The 9,926-nt window shown below is 38.1% G+C and overlaps 1 non-coding gene across 1 annotated transcript; it reads left to right on the top strand.

Moving 5' to 3' along the window:
* Window positions 1-6,817: 6,817 nt before the first annotated feature.
* LOC123238328 lies at window positions 6,818-6,924 on the top strand. Its single transcript, XR_006505530.1, has one exon. It is a non-coding gene; the product is annotated as a U6 spliceosomal RNA (small nuclear RNA).
* The last annotated feature ends 3,002 nt before the right edge of the window (window positions 6,925-9,926 follow it).

The raw sequence follows: 9,926 nt of genomic DNA on the forward strand, positions 1-9,926 counted from the left end.
AGGAACCTCATAGATCCGCCAATCTATTTTCATAATTTTGCAGATTAGGAAACTAGGTCCAAAGAGGGTAAATGACTCAAAATCCTTATTAAGCCCCGGGTCTTTAGTTATCATCAGCAGGTGACTTAGACACTCAAGAGAAAAAAATTCCCCACCCTTTACTGAAGGCAAGGGAGGTCTTCCTTTGAAAAAAAGCAAATATGTTTTCTAAAAGAGATAGCACATTACATTAAGCTTAAAGTGAATTTGTTTATCAGATTGGGTAGTTTCTAATGAGATTAAATGCTGTCCAGGTCAATTTTGAATAGAGAAGAATGAGGAAAGGGCTTTAAGGAATATGGAACATCACAATGGAAGAAAAGGCAATTGACTGGAAGCTGGGAGGAGGGCAAGCTTGGTCAGGAGATACCAAAAAAAGAGAAGTTTACAACCCTTGACAAATTTCGCTCCCCCTGGGTCAACTATGGCCTGCTGTCTGGTTTTGTACTTCCCATCTTAAAATTGTTTATCGTTATTTTTATTTGGCAAAGTTCTGGCCACAAGTTCTACATAACCTCATTCACCCCAACTTCTTGAGTGTTTCCTTGATGTGATCTCCTGATCTCAGTATTGTTTGTGCCTAGATCCTTTCAAGGTCTCTGGAACAGAATGCCAAAGACTTGTGTATTCTGTGCCTCCTTCTATTTTCCATTAAGAGGGGCAGCTCATCTAAGGATAAGGAGTGAATTCTGGGCTGCTGACATGAGCTAAAGAGGCACCTAGCATGCAGTCTTGTCTTCACTTGGCAGATTAAACAAAGCATTTTTTGTTTTTCCAACTTGGTTTGACTGCCATCAGCCCCTGGCTTATTTTTGCCTCCACCCCCATCCCCCAGCACACACACACACACACACACACACACACACACACACACACACACACCTCTTTCTCCCTACTCCACCACACCCCATGCTGTTAGATCATTTGTGCCCAGAAAGTAAAATTCCTCAAGGAATGAAAAAAATGCTGGCCTAGAATTTTTAAAATTCTATTTCTTGCTTTAATACCATAATCAAGTAATTTTCCTTCCCCTGGACTCATTTTCTTCATCTGTAAAAATAGTTCTTCAAATTGAATCCAAAAGTTCTTTGAGTCTACATTTATTACCTAAAGCAAAACAGAATCTGGAAGGATAATCGTGTTCAGGATTTTTTATAGCTTATTTCTCTCTCTTTGGTGAGCCAATGCCCTTACATCCTAGAATTTCCCAAGTGGAAAACGAAATTGTGAGACACAAATCTAATATTGTGTTAGAATTTCTTCTGGGCCCAAGTGGCTTGGGTTTGGAATCCACACTGTCCAATCTCCCTAAGAGAATCCTTTGCTACGGACCCAGCAGTCCTGGGAGGAACCTGACCTCTGATAAGAGATGGGCATACTTATCAGATTGGCAAATTGACAAAGAAAGAAATGACAGATGTTGGAGGGGCTGGGTGCAGAGGGAAGTAGGAATAGGCACATTAATGTCCTGTTGGTGAAGCAATAATCCAGGAATTCTCCTATAAACAAAATTAATGCTAACAGACGCAAAAAGACTCATTAGTGCACAACAATAGACCTTAAAACAGGACCAGTAATTTGTAATTTTATGATTATACTCTCAGGAGGTTGATACTTGAAGCTCGCCAGAATATGACAGTTTTTAGGAGTGCTAATTAAGTATTTTACATTTCACCTCAACTCTGCATGCTCAAGCAGTTCCATGTCCATGTCTTCCGATAAAACAGGCTAGGATTAGGATTGGGAGCATTACTCAGTGGGGCAGGAGTTTCAGGTCTCATTTTTATAAGATTTTGTGGGGAACAGACTAACTCCTTTCTTTGGGTTAATTCGTTTACAAATCCAAATCATCTCAAAGTTTGGGTAAAACTTTAAAGTTAACATGTCCACATCATCTCAAAATTACTAATACTTTTTAGTGTTTGCAGATATCTGAAATTTGTCTAAGATTTAGGTATTATTGGATCAAAAACTTGACAGCAAAGTCTAGATATCTTCCCCTGATTCCACACATATTTCCAGGATGTGATTTTTTTGGTTAACATAAGATACAACTTGTAAATGATGCTCCTTTGATCTTTGGGACAATTTGTTCATGACTTCTAGTTTTCCCTTTGCAATTTTGCTTCCTGCTCTTGTCCCTTCATATTGACTACTTATAAACTCACTTACTACATTGACTAGACATGGGTCAAGACAAGTGGTTAGAGGGAACAGAACAACTCTAATACTCTATTACTACTGTTGCCTTTTCTTTGTGATTATCTCCAATTTATCCCAATAGATCTAGTTTGTGCATCATTATCACCATGTTGTCTCCCCCCATTATTAGATGATGGGCTCCCTGAAGACAGGGACTGTTTTTTGTCCATTTTTGTATCCTCATCAGCACTTAGCACAGTGCCTGGCACATAGTAGGTACTTAATAAAATTTCATTGACTGGCTAGCATTCAAATGATAAATCTCTACAAACTTAGGCTAGTCTTGGAAAAAATCAGATAGTCTGGGAGGCTCATATTTCAAGTGTTTCTAATTTGGTAGGACCAGTTGGCTCTTGTGCTCTTAATCACAGTCTGAGAACCTAGATTCATTTCCAAAAGAGGAGGAGGAGGAGGCATCATAGTAGGACTTTAGTTGAATTCTCCTGTTATCTAATTATCAGAGTTTTCTGCTTTTTCAGACTACAACTTCCTCTATTTAAAAGGGGCCTCATCAGAAGGCAAGATTTGGCAGATTAGAAGACTTCTAGCTAGGACGACTTGGACTCAAATCTTACCCTCTGACATACCCTAACTCTGCCATAGTAGCCAAACAATTTGAGATAGTATTTTAAAACCTTAACTATTTCTATAAGAGCTAGCCATTATTATTATTACTAATGAGAATCATTTTAATTAGCCTTAGCTTCCTCATCTGTAAAATGGTATTAATACCTGGAGCACCACCCCCGTGGAGATGTTATAAGACTCAAAAGACAGAGGGAATTTCCCCCCCCAAAAAAAAGCTAACCCTAAATTTATACTAAAACAAAAAACATCCCCATCTAAATTTACAGTATATTATTTTAACCCATAGGATCCTTTTGGATGAAGTCTAGAATTAAGGAAGTTCAGTAGGAGACTTGATCTTTTACTCTGTCGGGTTTGAATCTGTTTGCTTTTCTAGCATAGTTTCCCCATTCATCAGGTCATCTGTAAAGTTCAGTGACTCATTTGAGGAAATGACAGCACCCACGTAAGATGTGCTGGCTATTGACCTCACATTGCAAACAGCCTGGCAGGAAACCACCATGGAAGCAAGAATCTCATTCTTCCTGGTTTTTCTGTTTGGTGGTTGCTTTGGGTGTTAATCCTGAAAATGAACTATCAGCACTACCACAACCACTAATACTGTAACAGCTCTTGAGCACATAGGATAAAGATAAAGGAATTGCAGGTCCAGAAACAAGTAAATCCTATTATGTCAACAATGATGAAAAAATGCCAACCAGCTCTACAACAGGGGAATAGCTCCAATCTACAATTCTTCTGGCAATTAGAAAAAAAAATTACAGGGTCTTAGAGCTAGAAGAGACCTTCCAAGACTTAACTAATTACAAGAAAGATAGACCCATTAAGTGCAGCCATCTTTTTTTTCTCCATATTTGTTCAGTCAATAAGCATTGACTGAGTGACTACTTCTGAGCAAACCATTGCCCTGGGTACTATTTTTTTTTCAATTCAAAGATATTTGATTTTTCCAAATACATGTAATAATAATTTTCAACATACTTTTTCCAAAATGATAAGATTGAAACCATCTCCCTCCTTCCCTTCCCTTCCCTCCCTCCTCTCAGAGATGTTAAGCAATTTGATCTGGGCCATACATGGATTATTCTGCAAAACACACTTCCATATTGATCTTTGCTGTAAAAGTACACTCATGTAAAACCCAAATCCCAAAGTAAAACCAGAAGTACATTGATGTGTAGGCTTTGATCCACATCCATCTGGCTTCAGCAGTTCTTTCTCTGGAGGTAGATAGTATTCCCTGCAATATGGCCTTCAGAATTGTCCCAGATCTTTGCATTGTTGAGACAAGTTTTCACAGGTGGACGGTCCTGCTATTACTATGTACAATGTTCTCCTGGTTCTGCTTATTTACCGCAGGGGCTACAAGCAGTTTGAAGAAGTATGTGTAAAAGATGACTGTAGAAGGAGAGATAGACCAACCAGATCCAAAATACCTACTCCAGCAAAACTTTTTTAAAAATTAATTAATTAAGACTATTTTTCCATGGTTACATGATTCATGTTCTTTCCCTCCCCTTTTCCCTCCTGCCTCCCGGAGCTGTGGGTTATACCTGTATTATTGTTCAAAACTTATTTTCATGTTATTAATATTTGCAATAGAGTGATTATTTAAAGTCAAAATCCCTAAACATGTCCCCATTGAATCATGTGATCAAACATATATGTTTTTCTTCTGTGTTTCTACTCTCACAGTTCTTTCTCTGGCTGTGGATAGCTTTCTTTCTCCTAGGTCCCTCAGGATTGTCCTGGATCATTGCATTGCTGCTAGTAGAGAAGTCCATTAAGTTCAATTGCGCCACAGTGTATGAGTCTCTGTACAATGTTCTCCTGCTTCTACTCCTTTCGTTCTACATCAGTTCCTGGAGGTTGTTCCAGTTCACGTGGAATTCCTCCAGTTCATTATTCCTTTTAGCACAATAATATTCCATCATCATCAGGTACCACAATTTGTTCAGCCATTCCCCAATCAATGGATACCCCCTCATTTTCCAATTTTTTGCCGCTGTAAAAAGTGCTGCCATAAATATTTTTGTACATGTGTTTTTCCTTATTATCCCTTTGGAGTACAAACCCAACAGTGGTATTGCCCAGCAAAACTTTTAAATTTCTCACCAGATTGAATAATGATCAAGAATCCAATGAAAAACCAGAGCAAGTGATTTCTTCCACCCCAGAACTCCACAAGACATAAGCCTAAAGGCAATAAGAAAAGGGGTTAACAGCAAAACCAGAACTAGCACAAACAAAACCAGCATGCCCAAAGATGTATATTGCCTACTGAATTCTGTATCTAGAGGTAATAAGAACAGAAGGCTCCTCTGAGAAAGCCTTAGGGTATTCAGACATTCTCAGGAAAAGACTGGTTAAGGCCTGAGGGAGCAGCATTGACCAGGCTGGAGTGGCAATGCTCAGACAAGACACTCACTGAGGTTCAGAGTCTCTGAGGCCCCTAACACTTTATCCTGAGGCACCAAAAGTGATCTGGAATATGGAATTCTCTGAACCCCAAAGATTCAGGGAGACCTAATCCTGGGAGATGGACATCAGCACAGAAACTCAGGTGACCAGGAGTGAGACCAGGGCCAGTCACACCAACCAAAAGCACAACACAGGACAGAATAAGGCTTTAGCTCCAAACTACAGTTCAGTAACTAAAACCGGAGAAACGAGTAAATCAAAGAAAATAATAGTAGGTGTAAAAATAATATTGTAGTTCTAGAGATCCCATAAAAGAAAGAATGAGCAACTAATTGTAACAATAAACAGAAACTTCAAAGGAAAGATATATTTATTTTTCATATATGAATACCTAGAAGAAATAAAGCAAGAGGAAAAAACTGGAAGGAGAATAAATAGTTTAAAAGAAAAAGTGGTAACATTTATGCAACTGGTAGATACCCTCAAAACTAGAATAGACCAATAGAAATAAATGATTTTGTGAGACAAAAGTATTGGAAAAATATTTAAAGATTAAAAAAATAGAACAAATAAAAAAATAAAAACCAACCTTGGGAGGCAGCTAGATGACTCAGTGGATTGAGAGCCAGGCCTAGAGATTGGAGGTTCTGGGTTCAACTGTGGCTTCAGACACTTCCTACTTGTATGACCCTGGGCAAGTCTCTTAATCCCCCTTACTGATCTCTTACCCTGAAAGCAATATACAATATTTACTTCAAGATGGAAGGTAAGGGTTGAAAAAAAACTGACCTGGGAAATAGGACAAGTAATCAATCATTCAAAAATCATTGAACTCCCTGAAAATCACAATTTAAAAAAAAAAATCCTGGATCCTATACTTTAAGAAATCAGAAATGAAAACTACCCAGATCTACTAGGACCAAAGGTACCTAAGGATACCAAAGTCAAGGTGGCAGAGCAGTAGGAAGAAGCATAGCTGAGTTCTCATTCCTGTCCCTCCACATACAACTCCACAAAGATCTAGAAAACACATTAGACTGTTGGAAATACATGGAAAAAAATCCCAATTAGTCTTTTTTCTTTTTTTAAACCCTTACTTTCTATCTTAGAACCAATACTATGTATTGTGTAATGTAAGGACTAGGTAATTGGGGTTAAGTAACTTACCCAGGGTCACAGAGCTAGGAAGTATCTGAGATCTGATTTGAACCCAGGACCTCCCATTTCTAGGCCTGACTATGAATCCACCAAGCCATTTAGCTACTCCCAATTAGTCTTTTTTTCTAACCTAGATCAGCAAAGAGGACCAGACAGAGAGGTTTATGGAGACTGGGGATGGGGTCTATGAAGGAGAATGCCGGCAGAGCATTCCAGAGCAGAAAGAGGCTGTGTACCAAGACAAGAAGAGATCACAGATCCCTACAGAGAGGTACAAGAATAGGTGCTAATTGGCAGATCTATTACTACCTAGTTCCAGGTCATTATTTAGGGCTTATTGAGGAAAGCACTTGCAACTAGGGGTGGCATTCTAGAGTGAGAAGTGGTCACAGGTTCAAAGCTGTGTACTGTGCTTGCTTCAGCAGCACATAAACTAAAATTGGAACAATACAGAGAAGATAAGCATAGTCCCTGTGCAAGAATGGCATGCAAATTCATGAAATGTTCCATATAGTTTTCTGAACTATATAGAGAACTAAGTCAAATTTATGAGACTACAAGTCATTCCCCAATTGACAGATGGTCAAAGGATATGAATAAACAGTTTTCAGATGAAGAAATTAAAGCTATCAATAATCATATGGAAAAATGTTCTAAATTCCTCTTGATTAGAGAAATGCAATTTAAAAGTGCTGAGATACCACCTCCCACATATCAGCTTGTCCAATATGACAATAAAGGGAAGTGATAAATGTTGGAGCAGATGTGGCAAAATTGGGACACTAATGCATTGTTTGTGGAGTTGTGAACTGATCCAACCATTCTGGAAGGCAATTTGGAACTATGCCCCAAGGGCTATAAAACAATGCATACCCTTTGATCCAGTAATACTATTACTAGGTCTATATCTCAAAGATATTTTTTAAAAGGGCAGGGGGAGTACCTACTTGTATAAAAATATTTATAGCTGCTCTTTTTGTGGTGGCAAAGAATTGGAAATTAAAGGGATGTCCATCAATTGGGGAGTGGCTGAACAAATTGTGGGATATGATTGTGATGGAATAATATTATGCTGTAAGAAATGTACAAAATGACTTCAGAAAGAGCTGGAAAGATCTACATGAATTTATGCAGAATAATAGGCAAAACCAGGAGAACATTGTATACAGTGACAGCAATATTATGGAATGATTAACTGTGGTAGACTTAGCTACTCTCAACAATACAATGATGCAGAACAGTTCTGAAGAACTTATGACAAAGAATGCCATCTCCAGAGAAAGAACTGTTGCTGTCAGAATGCATATAAAAGTGTGTGATTTTTCACTTACTTATTTGGGTTTTTGCTTTGTGTTTCTGATTTTATATGACCATTCTCTTTGTGAAGAATGAATCAAACTCTCCTTTTCTATCAATCAGCAACTTTTAAGTTAATCAATCAAAAACTTAAGTACCCCTATTTAGTACCTTACCAGTCACTGAGTATGAGAGTTCACAAGTCACTTGCTAGAATGGGTGACAACTCCAGAGGCCATTGCCCCTCAATGAGAAGTGCTAGGCAAATTGAAAGACTGTAATTGGTTCCCATAAAGTAGGGAAGGGACAAGAAGTGACCTGGGAAAAGGACTATAAAAAGTCCTGAACTTCCTGTCCAAGGGACTTTTTCTTGAAACTTTTCCTTTGGAGTTCTTTGGAGTCTCTGCTCCTTGGATCTTCTCCTTTGGACTTCTTCTTTGGAGGAAGGCTCCTTGGGGCTTTTGGACTTTAACTTTACCTTGGAGCTTTGAGTCTTTCAACTGGAGTTTTCAGCTTTGGGAATTCAACTTTCAGCTTTGGAGCTTCTTGGAGTCAGGGACTTTCTTGTTGGGTTCACTGCTGCCTCAGTGAGCTTAGCTCACGAGAGTTTTTCTACATTGAGACCTTGCCTGGATCTTGTCTGGCTTGCTGATGAGTGACTAGGATTCCCTGTTGGAGATTGGAATTCTTTTGGGAGACAGCTTCATTTCATAGGATTAGCATTTAGGGTAGGTTAGGCAGTCTCCTTACCTCTTTCCCTTCCCCATTTCCCTCTTTTTACTAATATTCCAATTAAACAAAATCGCTAAAAGCTACTAATAGTTTTCCTGACTTAAGGGATAATAATTGGCAACCACTTTTTTATAACTCTTATTTAGTCAAAATCACAACTTAAGCATTATGTCTTACAAAAATGAACAATATGGAAATGTGTTTGTACAATAATACATGTATAATCCAGAAAAAAATTAAAGCTCTGTACTGAGCCAAGAGCCAGTTCAGAAGGAAGCAACAGCTACATGGCTCTAACCCCAAGAATGGAGCATGGTCTCAGTTTGAGCCTCTAACTCACTCTAAAGCCAGCAACAGAATGACAAGGGTAAGAATCTCAGACCATAAGGGAGATTGAAGTTCTGTTACTCTGGGCCAGCAGAACTCTGGAACTGCAAATAGGGCAAGTCAATAGGTTTTTGTTCAATCCCAACTTGAGGATCTTAGAACAGGGGTGTAGCTATCAGATTGCCCTGGATCAGACCACTCTGAGAGCACTGAAATTTAGCAGGTTGTCAACCTGAGCTATCCCTGACATCCTAGATTAATATTATATTCAATATACCTAAAAAGAAACTGCAAGTCCAAACATCCCTTCTAGAAGTATACAGAGCCAACTCTAATAAGAAGTCTAATGCCAGGAAGTAGCCTGAATGAGCAAAAAAAAGGGGGGGGGCACTATAAAAAGTATGATGACAGGAACATTCAAGACACAAACTCAGAAGAAAATGACTCCAAAATATCTATAAGCAAAGCATTAAAGAAACCCACCCCCCCAAAATACTTTGCTATTTCAACTAGAAGGCCTAGAAGAGATAAAACAAGAGTTTTTTGAAGTTTCAAAATGTTTTTATAAATGAAACAAGAACACTAGAGGGGAAAAAATGATAGTAATGGAAGAGATCATTGGAAAGGGAATTAACAGTTTGTCATAGGAAACACATAACCTCACCCACACAACAAACTTCCTAAAAATTAGAATGGACCAAGTAGAAAATGACTCCATGAGATTATAAGAAATATTAAAACAAAGTTAAAACATGGGAAAAAACACAGAAGAAAACATCCATAATAATCCATAATAAAAAGTATCCATAATATCCATAATAAAAATCCATAATAAAAAATGATCTGGAAAGCAGATCAAGAAGAGATAATTTAAGAACCACTGAACTACCTGAAAGCCCTGACTGAAAAAAAGAATCTAAACACCATTTTACAAGTACTAAAAAAAGAAGACTTCTTAGAACCAAAGGGCCAAGTGGAAATAGAAAGAAATACATTGGTCATCTCCTAGAAAAAAAAAAAAAAAGAAAATACCCAGAAACATTATAGCCAAAATCCAGAGCTTCCAGGTCAGAGAACAAATATTATTATAAGAAACCAGAAAGAAAGAACTTGAATACTAAGGAGTCATAGTCAGGATCACATGTGATTTAGCAGTCATTACT

Source organism: Gracilinanus agilis, chromosome 2, assembly GCF_016433145.1.
Source record: "Gracilinanus agilis isolate LMUSP501 chromosome 2, AgileGrace, whole genome shotgun sequence".
Lineage (NCBI taxonomy): Eukaryota > Metazoa > Chordata > Mammalia > Didelphimorphia > Didelphidae > Gracilinanus > Gracilinanus agilis.